This window comes from Chelonia mydas, chromosome 14, assembly GCF_015237465.2.
Source record: "Chelonia mydas isolate rCheMyd1 chromosome 14, rCheMyd1.pri.v2, whole genome shotgun sequence".
In the NCBI taxonomy this organism is placed as follows: Eukaryota; Metazoa; Chordata; order Testudines; family Cheloniidae; genus Chelonia; species Chelonia mydas.
Genome location: NC_051254.2, coordinates 1,765,088 through 1,779,298, shown reverse-complemented (window position 1 = coordinate 1,779,298; position 14,211 = coordinate 1,765,088). Strand labels below are relative to the sequence as shown.

At 48.9% G+C, this 14,211-nt stretch overlaps 1 protein-coding gene across 5 annotated transcripts in view; it reads left to right on the top strand.

Annotated features, from left to right (window-relative positions):
• Nucleotides 1-7,066: 7,066 nt before the first annotated feature.
• RBFOX3 (RNA binding fox-1 homolog 3) overlaps nt 7,067-14,211 on the top strand; it is a 352,823-nt gene continuing 345,678 nt past the window's right edge. For all 5 annotated transcript variants that reach the window (XM_043527730.1, XM_043527725.1, XM_043527735.1 and 2 more), the window contains exon 1: nt 7,067-7,197. The gene's annotated coding sequence lies outside the window, so the exon portion shown is untranslated. The remainder of the gene's footprint in view (nt 7,198-14,211) is intronic.

The following is a 14,211-nucleotide window of genomic DNA, read 5'->3' as shown; positions in this document are numbered from 1 at the left end:
TAAATAAAAAGCTACCTGATTTACCAATGATTAATTTGCATAATTAGTCCTGTGTTGAACACACTTTGCTTTGAAGGTTTGTGTGGTTGTGTTTGCAGGATCTCTGGAATTCTCACCCTCCTTGTTTACTGTTTTTTAATAATTCTGCAAGAATGTCGCATTAATGGTGCCTGCATTCAGCTGTGTCAGAATGGGAGATCTGAAGGGACTTTGTCAAGGTTGAGAGGTTTAGAGTCTGATAGCAGTAAAATCCATGTTATTCTGTAGATGGGTGCAGTTTTGTTATCAAAACAAATACTTTTTTCACCTAAAGTCAGTGCCAGTCATTCAGTATTCATGAGCAACCATACAATAACAAAGTACACTAAGGCTTGGGCTTCAAATCTAGGTCTCCTGCAAGGCAGTGGAGAGCACTGATTTCTGGGCCCTTAGACCACCCTTCAGACTCTTCCCAGTGTGAAAACATCAAATCAGGGTCCCCTGCATGGTAAATCTGGATGTCTCCTTGCCCACACTTTAGGACTTGTTTGGGAAAGCTCATGAGCAGTGGACAATCAAGGGTAAATCTTTTGCCTTTAACATGCTCTCAGAGGGCTCCATCTGAGAACATTGCTGATGGCGATGTCTATAGTTAAGGATGACTAACACTTTCTATTATAAGACCCTGTTTTCAGTTGCTTAAAACTTTGGTAAACTTTGGTTAATTATTCAGACTGAAATTTTCCATGCTGGGTGTCTGCCTCAGGCTGGATATTTTTGGAAAGTTGCAACTAAAATGGTTCTGCCATTTCCAAGAACAAGGCTAATGAAAAAAATTTTTTTTTTCTTAGAACTGTTTCCTTGAGAAGCTTTTGTGTCTCCTTGTTTTGGGACAGGTACCTGAAATTTGGCAGGTTTCAGAGTAGCAGCCGTGTTAGTCTGTATCCGCAGAAAGAAAAGGAGGACTTGTGGTACCTTAGAGACTAACAAATTTATTTGAGCATAAGGTTTTGTGAGCTACAGCTCACTTCATCGGATGCATGTAGTGGAAAATACAGTGGGGAGATACAGGAGGGAGATTTTTTTATACACAGAGAACATGAAACAATGGGTGTTACCGTACACACTGTAACGAGAGTGATCAGGTAAGGTGAGCTATTACCAGCAGGAGAGAGAGAGAGGGAAAAAAACAAAAACTACCTTTTGTAGTGATAATCAAGATGGCCGTTTCCAGCAGTTGACAAGAACGTGTGAGGAACGGTGGGGGGGTGGGGGGGAATAAACATGGGGAAATAGTTTTACTTTGTGTAATGACCCATCAACTCCCGGTCTCTATTCAAGCCTAATTTAATGGTGTCCATTTTGCAAATTTATTCCAATTCAGCAGTCTCTCGTTAGTCTGTTTTTGAAGTGTTTTTTTTTTGTGAAGAATTGCGACTTTTAGGTCTGTAATCAAGTGACCAGAGAGATTGAAGTGTTCTCCAACTGGTTTTTGAATGTTATAATTCTTGGCCTCTGATTTGTGTCCCCATGTTTATTCCCCCCTCCCCCACTGTTCCTCACACGTTCTTGTCAACTGCTGGAAATGGCCCACCTTGATTATCACTACAAAAGGTTGTTCTTCCTTGGGGGCACCAGGCATCTGAGATGAGAGCAGGCACCAGGCAGTGTGGAGAAAGGAGAAACAGTCCGAGCTGAGGGCTGTGGCAGGTGAGAGGAGGCAAGAGGCAGAGAAGAACCTGGACTTGGAGGGATGGGACTGGGGGGACAATGAATGTACGCCATAAGTACATGATGGGGGGACTCTATCTTGGGAAGTGTAACTGAAAAAAATGTGGGGTCCTGATGGATAATCAGCTAAACATGAGCCCTCGATGTGACACTGGGCCAAAAGAGCTAATGCAGCGGAATCTCGAGTAGGAGTAGAGAAGACACTTTACCTCTGTATTGGGCACTGGTGTGACTGCTGCTGATACTGTGTCCAGTTCTGGTGCCCACAATTCAAGAAGGATGTGGATAAATTGCAGGGAGTTCAGAGAAGAACCACGAGAATGATGAAAGGATTAGAAAACATGCCTTATACCAGTGGTTCTCAACCCGCATCCCGTGGGCTGCTTGCGGCGCAATCAGCACAAGGCTGAGGTTCATGTGGCATCCTCAGGGCCATACAGGTGGTACGTATATAGGGTGGATGTGGCCCACATAACACAGAGAGGGCTGAAAATGCAGCCCACAATCAGTGGTGCAAGTGGAATTCATTTTTTTACTGGTACGGCGGGGCACGTGACCTCCTCATGTGTCCCTCCACGTGACTCCTCCCCGGCTTGCCCCCAGCCCCCACACTCTCCCCGTCCCCTCCCCATGATTCACCCCCCTTACCTGGGGAGGAGAGGGCTCTGTCCTCCTCCTGCTGCACTGGAGACTTGAGAACTGGAGCGGCGAAAGGAGCAGAACATGGGTCCGCTGGGCGGCCCCACACCCACAGCTCCTCCAGCACGGCTGTACCATGGCAGCTGGTTAGGGTGGATTCTCCATCGACAATTTTTAAATCAAGATTGTATGTTTTCTAAAAGGTCTTTTCTAGGGATTGTTCTGGGGAAGTTCTAGGGCCTGTGCTAGACAGGAGGTCAGACTAGATGAGCCCAATGGTCCCTTCTAGCCCTTAAAATGTATGAATCTATGAGACGGGATGTGGGGGACAGAGGCAGAAAGGTTTATAACCACTTGAGCACGTGTCTCTGGAATCTGCAATTGAACTCAGGATTCTTGAGACACAACATTCCTTTGCTGTCAGCAAAAAGCTATTAAACCCACTGGCAAAGTGTCTGTCTTTTCCCCTCCAGTGGCTGGTCCACATAGGATAGCAGCCTACTACAGCTATCAGTTACTCCATTAGAGTGCTAGAGGTCTGTGGTGTGGACCTAAAGGTCCCAACCCTGCTGGTGACCTATGTAGCAGATCAATATGGTTCCATGTGATGGAATTTTTTTTCCATTTTCTTTTTTTAAAAAAATAGTATTTTCTATATAATTTTCTATATTAAAAGAATGTTTTCCTAACTTTTGAGTGCTTTTAATACAGAAATGCCAGAATTAAGGTTGCCCATACCTATATGTGATTATTTTGCCCCCTCCATCCCAGAAGTTTTGAGAACGCACACTTTGTGCACTTGACGTTCCTTCACTTGGACTGAAGCATGCTGAACAGCAGCAAAATATCCACCAAATTTTGCATTGTATCAAAAATGCAAATGCATTTAATGTTTTAATACATGTAGCAGCCATTGTGGGCAGCTCTGGTAGCTCGGTCTCTCTCTCGTTCTCTCTAATGGGTATCAGATTGTGCTAGTGATCTTGGCATTGTTTTAGTAATTGACTGATGCAATGCAGTGTTCACTGATTTAATAAGTTTGTTAGTATAATAGAGGTTCAGGATTTTGTTGTTAATGTGCAGCGACAATTACATTTTAGATTTGCTCATTATGTTGCATAACTTAACGACATAATCCATCATAAATTATACTTTAAAAAGCATTATTTCAAAGCACATTAGCATGACTCTGCTTTTGCCTCTCCAGTGCTTTGCAGGCTGGACTTACTCAAGACAAGGGATGGCTTGTTTGATGGTGTTCCTACAAACCCAAAGCTGAATGTGTCTAGGACCTCTCCTACCCCGTCCAAGGAACCTTGCCCCTGACACATCATGCCACGTTGTCCATGTTGGCAGAGGACTCTGAGGGCACAGGGAGTGTTCCTTTGGATATTATTATGGGAAAGCTGCAGCTGGTGAGATGCTTCTAGTGCTGGTACAGAGAGGAGGCCCTGCACTGTCTGAAACACTTACGAAATGGACCGGACTAACATCTAGTGCTGATATGACTGGGTGCAGCTCTTGTTGAAGTCAAAAGGAAGTTGCATCAACTTATGTCAGAGCTGAATTTGGCTTGTAATGTTGGTATACATTCATTTTTCGGCCAAAAGGACCCTTTCTTTGTGTATCATTTGGCATGCTACCTCCTGACATAGGAAACTTTCTCTGTCTGAAAGATCGGGCTAAGACAGGGAGAGGGGTGAGTTGGTCCCTGAATGTAGAACTATAAGCCCCAGGAACTTCGGAGGTCTAGTCCAACTGTGGACACTTTTTTGCTTTTGGCAGGTCACTTCACCGCTCTGTGCCTTGGTTTTCCCATCTGTACACTGTGGATAGTTACCTCCCACGGTAAAGATTCAGGACTGGACTGTGTTGTAAGGCACTGTCCTGTGTTGTGTACAATGCATATCTGGCTGCCATGCCCCAGCAGGAACTCCAGGAGGAAACATCTCTATGATGATTATTCATTTATATTCCAGTAGCTCCCACAATGTGCAAGGTGCTTTCCAAGTACACTTCACAGTCCTAAATCAGGTTTCAGAGTAACAGCCGTGTTAGTCTGTATTCACATAAAGAAAAGGAGTACTTGTGGCACCTTAGAGACTAACCAATTTATTTGAGCATAAGCTTTCGTGAGCTACAGCTCACTTCATCGGATGCAACTAAATCAACAAGCAGCATATGATGGATGAATTAATTTAAAAATAGGAACAAATAGTCCCAGAAACTGTATCCTGCAGCTCTGTTCACAGGGGTCTAGATGAGGATAAATCTAATGCACAAACTTGGGTCCTGATCCTGCATGAGCTCTGAAGATGCAGGGGTCTGCCTGTGCAGAGCACCTTGCTCAATGGGGGAGTTAGTCTTCCCTGTATGTGCAGTGCTCCCACTCGCAGTAGCTAAATGGGTGAACACATGCACAGCTAGGGAAGATGAGGCAATTTACTACAGCATCTGCACAGGGGGAAGAGCCCTTGATGGATTTTGGAGCCATGGTTGTTTATTACCCTTTGATTTCTGCACCCCACTTGCTAAGAGGAATTCCTTTCCAAAGTAAGCATATCACTTTTATGTTTGTTTTAAATAATGTAAAACCTATAAAAACCCCTCCTGGGATTGGAGGGGGGACCCTCTAAAGTGACAGACAGGCTGTGACACAAACTAAGAAAAACAAATGTTTTTCCAGATTACTGCTGGTCTGTATCACAATTTTAATGTTGCATAAAGCATGTTTTAGTTAGTTCATGTTTTTCTAGCTGCTTCCCCTTATCCAACTGTCTTGCTCTCTGCTAATCTCTTCCTTTCTTTTCTCTCCCACTTCTAGTTCCCCTGGCTTGTGCTCCTTGAAATCCACAGATATTTTTAAAAATTTCCTCTGCATCTGTACTTCTCTTTCTCTGAAGCCCAGATGTACATGTCCTGCAGGACACAAGCCCCGGTTCCATGGCACCAGCTCAGCACAGGCCTCTTTCCCACACTTAAGCAGGGGTTGCCTAGCAATCCCACACCATATCGCTGCAGCAGCTGCTAGCTTCTTCTCCACTTCAGCTCCTGCACATGCACCGTCTGATTGGTAAGGTTTCTTCTGCGGCGTGGATATTATTTTGCAATCACATGCATAGATTTCAGTGGGGACCCACCCCGCAGGCTACTACAAGCTGAGCCATTTTCAGACCCTTCCCCAGGCTCCCAGCTTTCTCAGTTCTCCACGCCTGCTGCCTAAAGCAGCTTCAGTCCGAGGGAGCAGAGGGAGAACAAGCCATGTGGGACAGACCAAGAATTCATGTTGGCTGAGCTCTTCCATCATTTAGCTGCACTTGTGAGAAGTGTCACAAGAATGAACGAATCTTCTGCTTCCTTTCTTCACTCAGGAGGGAAATGTTGCTATCACCCAGCACTGACTCCAGGATGCACATTAAATATACATGTTGCTTGTGTAAAATATGCATTGGGGAGGTGTAAGGTGTGTATTATAGTCCACAGGAGTGTGTTTAGCAGCACTGTGTGTTAGATGTAACCCCATCACCTTCAATGAAGAAACACCAGGAACAAATCTGGCTCTCAATTCAAAATCAGTGCTGGGATTGCGTGTTTGTGCCTAGAATCTTCTTCTCAAGAAAACTGAGGTATTGTGTCCCCTCTCTTGTTGTATGGTCTTTGGGCTCAAGCTGGTTATTGTGGTCTGGTGTCCTATAGCTTAGGGACATCCAGTTGAGAACACCTTAGCCTCTAGTTCCTACACCTGGACCTTGCTTAGCATAGCACAGCATGGCATCTCTGACAAGCGTAACTCTCCCCCCGGGGTATGGATGGGGTCTCTGAGGAAATCAGTCCAAGAAGAGCGACAGCAAGATCTCAGATTGGAGCAGTGTGAGGAATGAAATGGGACAGGCAGGGACTGCTGTCCTGTCTGTCAGAAACATTCAGATCATTGCCTTGGTTCTGGGGAAGTCCTGTTCTTACTATTCTTGCATTGCCAGCGTGCCCAGGAGCCCTTGGCATGGGCAGGAACCCATTAGAGCAGGTGCTGCAGAGCACAGCCGGTCCCTGCCCCACACAGGTTACAATCTGAGCAGAAGGCAAGAGACAGATGGCGACAGGCGGGACTACCAGGAGCACATCTTAGTCAGCACGATAGGAAATGGGCTTTTCCTGCTTCCTTCTTCGGGGGGGGGGCCCACACGTGCAGCCACGGGCCAGGGCGACCCCTGCCCAGGAGAAGGGAGGCCCAAGGCTCTGGGCTGCAAACAGCCGCGGAGAGCGGGGGGCGCTGGGGGGAGGGAGCCCCCGGCAGCCCCGAAGTTCAGGGCGTGTCAGAGCCCGAGCCGCCTGCCCCCCAGCTCAGCCCGGAGCCCCGCCGGGAAGGAGCCCGAGGGCGGGGACCGGGGCCGGCGGGGTGCGAGGGAAGCGGGGGGCAGCGCCGGGGGGGCCGGGGCAGGGCGGCCCGGCGCCGGGGGGGGGGGGTCTCTCTCTCTCTCCTCTGCCCAGGCCGGGTCCGAGGCTCCGGGCGCCGCCGGCTCCGCTCCCCGCCCGCGCCGGGGACGGGGCCGGGGCCGGGGCCGGGGGCGGGGGCAGGTGCCGCGGCACGTGTGGCCTGCGCCGCCCCCTGCGCTGCGCGGCGCTGCGCTCCCCTCCCCGGCGGCCGGGGGCGGGCGGCTCGGGCGCAGCCGCGTGCGCCGGGACCCAGCGCAGCCGGGTGGGCGCAGAGCAGCGCGGAGCCGCCGCCGCCTCCCTCGCCAGGCACCGACCCGCCGCCGCCGCCCGGTGCTGCCCGGGAGATGCCGCTCGGCGCGCGGGCACCCGGGGCTCGGCTGCGCACCGGCCCCCGCCGCGGGGACCCGTGAGCAGGTGAGTGACCCGGGCCGGGGGCTCGGGGGGCGCCGCCGCCGCCGCGCTCGGGGCAGGGGGCCCGGGGGGGCAGGGCGTGGGGAGGGGGGGCCGGGATGGGGATAGGGCACGGGGGTGCCTGGGAGCCGGGCATAGGGGTAGGAGGGGGTGCCCGGATGGGGCAGGGTATGGGGGTGCCGGACATGGGGTGAGAGGGGGTGGTGGGTGGGGGACAGGGTATGGGAGCAGGAGGGGGTGCCGGACATGGGGGTCAGAGGGGGTGGTGGGTGGGGGACAGAGTATGGGGGTGCCAGACATGGGGGTGGTGGGTGGGGGACAGGGTATGGGAGTAGGAGGGGGTGCCCGGATGGGGGCAGGGTATGGGGGTGCCAGACATGGGGGTGAGAGGGGATGCTGGGTGGGGGACAGGGTATGGGAGCAGGAGGGGGGGCCGGGATGGGGGTAGGGTATGGGGGTGCCAGACAGGGTGGGAGGGAGTGCCAGCTGGGGGTCATTGCAGGGGATGCTGGGCAGGGCATGGGGGGGATGCCAGTCACCCTCAGATGAGTGGGAGCAGACTGTGAAGACAGGCGCTGGAAATGGTTCACTGGAGACACTGCGGGGGGAGGCACAGAGATACTCAGGCACTCCCCCCACTATGCTGTGCCCCCGAATAATAGTGTACGTAGGTGGGTGGTGACCGGGATGCGGAGGTGGGATATAGGGTGCAAGTTTTGCTTCCTCTGCCTTGTTACTGTGCCTCTGTTTGCGTGTGGGTACCCTGCCTGCTTGTTAGTTAGGGGGCAGGAGAAGAAGGGGTCAGCCTGTCCAGCTCCAGAGGTGAATGATGGATGCCTTGGGCAAGTGGAGAGCATGGAGTCTCTTCCCAGGGGTGATGCCTGGCATGCAGTTATAAATCACAGGGGTGGGGAGAGAGGTGCCAGGTGTGAATTGCTCTGAAAGTGCTGGGGATGCATGTGGAGTTAAGGTACCAGTGGTATCCTGTCCACAGTTTCTGAAATGTGTTCAGGTGAAATACCTGTTAAAAATCCTGCTCCAGGAAACTGTCAGGCCTACCCTGGGCAGTGGAGTTCAGGTGGGACTGGGTCAGAGTAGCTGCAGTGGGGCGTAGGGGATTCTGCTTCCTAAGCTGATGAGTGGCTGAACTTTCTGTTCCTAAAGGGTCACTAAGGAAGCTTTTTGTAGGATGGAAGTTACTGTGTTCAGTGGATCCCCTCCTCCCTTCGCCTCTTTTGTTGTTGACATTGGGAGGTTACAGGCTGTAATAGGGGAGTGCAGTGCAAAGCCCTTTTTATTGTTTCTTCTGCAGCCTTCACAGAGAAGTTGGGTTGCTGTGCAGAATAACAATAGAGAGCAAAGCTCCCTCGGTGGCCCTGCAATACTCTCCCAGGGTGTACTGCTTCGGAGCGGGGTTGTGCCTCCAGCAGCAGACCCCCACGGTTATCACACACTTTATTGCACCTCTGCAGGAAGCACACAATGAGTGTTTCCCTTGGAAATCATCCTAAAGGCAGTTTGGAGCAAAGTAGCTTCAGGGGAAATAGGTGATAACTTTAGCAAGCCCAGCTGCAGAGCCAAATACTAGCTGTGGTGGAAGATTACTGTACTGTGTGAATTTGTATCTTGTCTTTTTCTTTCTTTCCTTCCTTCCCAGATTTGATAGGTAGTGTTTGCTGTCTTCCTGGTTTGTAAGATGTAATATCTCTGCATGGGTGGGATGGAGGAGAATGGGTTGAAGAAGATGGTTTAAAAGTCTCCTAGTTGGAGAAGCCCTGGGTAGCTGAACCAGAAGAGTGCGTGCTAGTTAAACCTGCCATGAACTGTAGGCTAGCAGCTCATGAGAGAGGAGCTTTGGGTTGGCGCCAGAAGTAGACGACGTCACAAATAAATCTCATAAAAATCTATAGCACTCTTGAGGATAATTCCCAATTATTTCTTCAAGCAGTGGAGTTGCTGTTGAGAAGTTCTACCAGGGGCAGGGAGTGATGATACTAGGTAGGCTTTTTCCTAAGTCCCTGTCAATTAATTCATTTAATATACCTATTAATAATTGTTTTTTAAAGTTCAAAGATGCAGCATTTTATTTGTTCACAAAAAAATCCCAGAAGAACTCCTCATTAAGTTTACATTATGGATTCTTAACGGATGTCTTAATTAGGCACTGTTGTTAACAGGAATATTACATTAATTAAAATCAGACCCTCCAGGTCAATGTAAATTATAAAGAAAAAGTTGCATGAAGTGCAGACTGATTAAAGAGGAGGGAAAAGTGGGTGGGGAGGGTGCCTGAGAACCCCGACCCCCTTCTGGCCTGCGTACCTCTGATAACTGGGTGAAGCGGGTAAGGCAGAATACTACGGTTTGGAATAGAAATGTACAGTTTCTACAGTTTGCATGGGGGTGCAAATAAATCCAAGCTTGTGCAGCTTCCTTGGTTTTTCTTTTTTGCTGGAAGCATGCTCCTGTCTGTCGGAATTTCATTCTAAGCAAGGCTTGGCATGCTGCAGCGTTAATCTGAAACGTTGCTTTTGGGAAAAAGAGGGTGCCTTTTTATTCACCTGCTTGATATATGCTGCAGATGTAAAAATATGGTGCACGTATTTAACCACTTGTATGACTGTGGGTCGATATTTACAGTACCAAAATAGAGAATGTTTCATCCAAAGCTTTTAATGTAGGCATTTGATGTGAAGAAATGTGCTTTAAGTGGTGAAGTGCATTAGAAAGAAGAGAACCCCTCCTGTTCCCTGTGGTGCTCTGTGCTGATGGTGAAAGATGCTTGCCAAACCATGAGGCAGCTGGGAGCTGAGGGTGCATAAAATAATGCAGCTGTTCCAGTGGAAGGGAAAGGGGTGAAGTGCCCCTCACTCCAGCCCCCACCAAGTTGGGGCACCCAGGGTTTGCTAGCGTAGCACAACTCCTGCCTTGGGAAGAGCAGAAGAGACTTCATTAGTGTGTGGGGTGGGGGCAGGGATTTCTCTGCTTCTCGCTCCAGTAAGCATGACATTACTGACATTGACTGTTTTGAGTTGCTTTTCATAAAGGTTTGGAACGCACTTACTGCCTCTGTGAAAACCTGGCCTTGGGCAGGAGTGATTTCCTGCTGCTTCGTTTTGTCTCCCCCTCATTGATATGGTTGTGGTCTCTCGCTGGGGAATGCGGGATAAAAGGCTCTCGGGGTGGGGGTCAGAAGAGCCAGCGAGTACTTGTAGGTGGCTACATATTTTGGGAAGCTCCTAACACTTAAGGAATGTCCTGTTCTTTCTCTTTGCGCTCTGTAAATTCGGGATGGCGTTTCCTTAGATGCCCCGGGGCTTGCGATTTCTTTTACATCACATTGATGGTGTATTATCATTTGTATTACAATTGTTCCCAGAGGTCCCAGTCAGTCCTGAGGTCTCAGGAGGCCTGCTGTTCAAACACCGATTAAGACAGTCCCTTCTCCAAAGAGCTTCCTGGTTTTCGGATGAAATGGTTGAGACATGATTAAACCACACAAAGCAAAAAATGGAGGCTATTGTTGTGTAGAATAGAAATACAGATGATGCCTGAGGTTCATGATTTTTGTAGGGTTAGGAGTTGTTTGCAAAGCATGTGGGGCTGGCTGGCAGGCCAGGGATCCCATTCCCAGGAGCATGGGGCATCAGAGGGGCTTTGTTTTTATACGATTCAGAGAAAATACAGAGCTGACTTTTCCCCTGCATAAAATGATTCATAGTTTGTTTAAAATAAACTCTCCTCTCTGGGAAGTAGAAGCAGAAAGCCTTGGTGGAAAAAGGCACAGGAAGACTTGGCTGCAGGGTTCCAGCAGGTCCTTGCAGGGCTAGGGATAGATGGTTGCAGGGGTTTGCTGTGGGATGGGGTCACAGTGGGCCAACAGGACATAGAGCTCTGTATCAGCAGTGCCATTAATCTCAAAGCATCAGAAATAGGTTTCATGAGTCTGCAGGTGGGTAAAGTCTGATAGTAACTCATTCAGAAGTTGGCTGATAGTGGCAGGACAGCCTTCCGTGACCCTGGGCTGGGGGCTCAGAGCTGCAGCTTGTATGTAAAAAGAAAAGGAGTACTTGCAGCACCTTAGAGACTAACCAATTTATTTGAGCATAAGCTTTCGTGAGCTACAGCTCACTTCATCGGATAGCTCACGAAAGCTTATGCTCAAATAAATTGGTTAGTCTCTAAGGTGCCACAAGTACTCCTTTTCTTTTTGCGAATACAGACTAACACGGCTGTTACTCTGAAGCTTGTATGTATTAATTTAAGGATCCGCAGGATAGGGAACAAAAACTTCCCTTCTAAAATGTTGGGATTTGAGGAGATAATAGGCGCATGCTGGAGGGGAAAATCCCATCCCCCCCCCCCCCCCCCGTTAGACTGGAACAAAGCAATTGTAGCTGAAACAAAAGGTCTCCTGTCCCTTCATGGGGACTACCTTTCCTGGGGGTCTGCTGCAAGGCTGTGTTTCCACCCCCCACCGTAAAGACGAGAAGGAAACTGACAGAGTCCTGGATTTGGCAAAAAGAAAAGGAGTACTTGTGGCACCTTAGAGACTAACCAGTTTATTTGAGCATGAGCTTTCGTGAGCTACAGCTCACTTCAAGTGAGTTCTAGAAATAGGGCTGCTGGGCAGGGGAAAGCGTTTTCCATGAAGTCCCCACTCTTGGAAACCCAGTTTCCTTCGATCTCTCTTTGACATATTCCTTCACAAGGAGCTTGGCTCTGTAAACATGCTGCCTGTCTGCATCTTAGCTCTTTGACTAGGCACAGTTCTCCACTCCCCCTCTTTTTTCCTTTTAAAAAACTCTCTCTCTTTTGCATGTACTTCACAGGGCTTGTCAGCACTTAAAAGGCTGCAGCGAAGATGTTACCTACACCGATGGGAGGGCATCTCCCTTCAGCGTACGTACTCCACTTTCCTGAGAGGCAATAGCTGTGTTGATGGGAGAAGTCCTCCCGCTGACGTACCGCTATTTATACCAGTGGTTAGATCGGTATAACGGCATCGCTCAGGAGTGTGGATTGTCCACGCCTCTGAGCAACGTAATTGCACCGACATAAGTTTCTAGTGTAGATCAAGCCTCACCATGATACCTGAGCCCCAAGCATCACATTTATGTCACAGGCTTGTAGGATATTCAGGCAGAACAAACACAGCGTTGGCTGCTTCTCTGAAACATCCTCTCTAGGCTGCCATCATGACCACCTCTTTTATTTATGCTTTCTCCCTCCAATATGTCTCGTAATAGCTTTTCTTCCGCATCCTGTCGATTAGGTCTCTTGTCTTCCTCGTTAGATGAAGTTTCTGGATGGAGCAGTTTAATGTGTTTGCCGTTGTGTGCTAGGTGTGGGTGCCCAGGGTGTTTGCTAGCTTAGTGGTTGCATGGGCGCATGAGAACTAAACCCCTGATTGGATTTGCACAGACACACCACCCATGGGACTCCGTTTGGGTGTCAGGGTCCTCCTGCACAGAGAGGATTTTGAGATCAGGGCTGGATTGCTGCATCTGGCAGCACACGGATAAGTGTCCTCATTGAAGACATTTACCATGAGGTACCTCATTCAGTATGGGGTATATTCACTCATTCATTTACTTGCTTGCATTTACTAAATTAGTTTGTCATCACTGTTTCTCAGATGCGTCAGCTGATGGCAGATAAATGCCTTTGAAGGTTATTTGAGATAATACAAAACATGAAGCAAGTTCTTTAGTTTTGTTTTTTTATTTAGCATGTCATGAGGTGAGTTTACAGCAAATAATTTCTCTTTAGATAACCATGGAAAGCAAGTAAGAAAATGATGGACAAGGTCTGAAGTTGTCACACAAAAGGAGATGCCCACCTATTGCATAAAATGGGGGTGCGGTGAGACATACGCACAGTGTAGGCGAAAGGAGCTTGGGGCTGTAGAGATTCGAGGGCCCATGAGTATCCTAGTGTAATGTTAGGTGTTTGGGAGATGACTATGTTGATGATACTTTGTACTTTGCACCTTTCATCTGAGTATCACAAAGCACCATACAAAGGTGGGGTGTGTATGAAGAACAATAGAGGTCAACTCTTCCTGTAGCTTGTAGCTGGAGGAACTCCAGCCAAGGCCTCGTTGTCCTTCCTGCTAACATTTCTGGAGATGGCTGTGGTCTGTGTCCTCACCTCCACCCCTTCTGACCCACAGAAAGGAGCCTTGAAAACTCCAGGATGTGGAGAGGAGACAGGCTGGTGAAAAGGCACAAATAAGTCCATTCACCTTCAGGAAGAGTCTGGTTTTTCCACTAGTTCAGGGAAGAACATATGGTTATGAACCGGAAACAGAACATTTTGCAAGAATCTCTACTTGGCTACAATTCCCAACTCTTTTCAATGTACTCAAGGGGTATAGCTGCTGTTGGGAAGCCTGTCTCGTAAAAGTACACACAGCGTGCCTCTCTGTATGCTTTAATTTTCCCAGATACTAGCATAGGCCCCGCTCCGATGTCTTGTCCATGTCTCAGTGACGTCTTGTGGGGCTGGATTTGTTGATACCCCTTTTTTCAGCTGGGGTAACTAAGTACTAGCAACTTAGGGACTTCCCTAAGGTTTCAGGGTGAGACAGTGTCTCAGCTAAAGGTGACCTGCAGGGGATTTTTTTAAAAATGGCATGAGCTTCTTTGAGATGGATAAAAGAGAACATGAAGGGTGTGTGGATGTTTTGTTTCTTTTAAGAGTGTCTGAGCTGTTATGGCCTCCCACACTCATTCACAGTCCACAGTGACCCAGCTCATCCCCTTCCTGGAGTTTTGGGAATATTAATCAGCTCCGACCTCCTTTTGTGGCTTGGCTGGCTCTGGATTCTTCACCCTGGGGACTGCTCAGCCCACACTCTAGTTCCTTGCTTCTCCAGGGAATGCCTCCCTCCCTTATCTCTGGGTGGGGAAATGAGCCACCTGCCTCAGTGAGTCAGCAGAGCCTTTTCCCACTGGATCTCCACTTGCTAGTAGGGTGTAACGTGGCAGGCCAGTGCTACCAGCCTTTACAGTT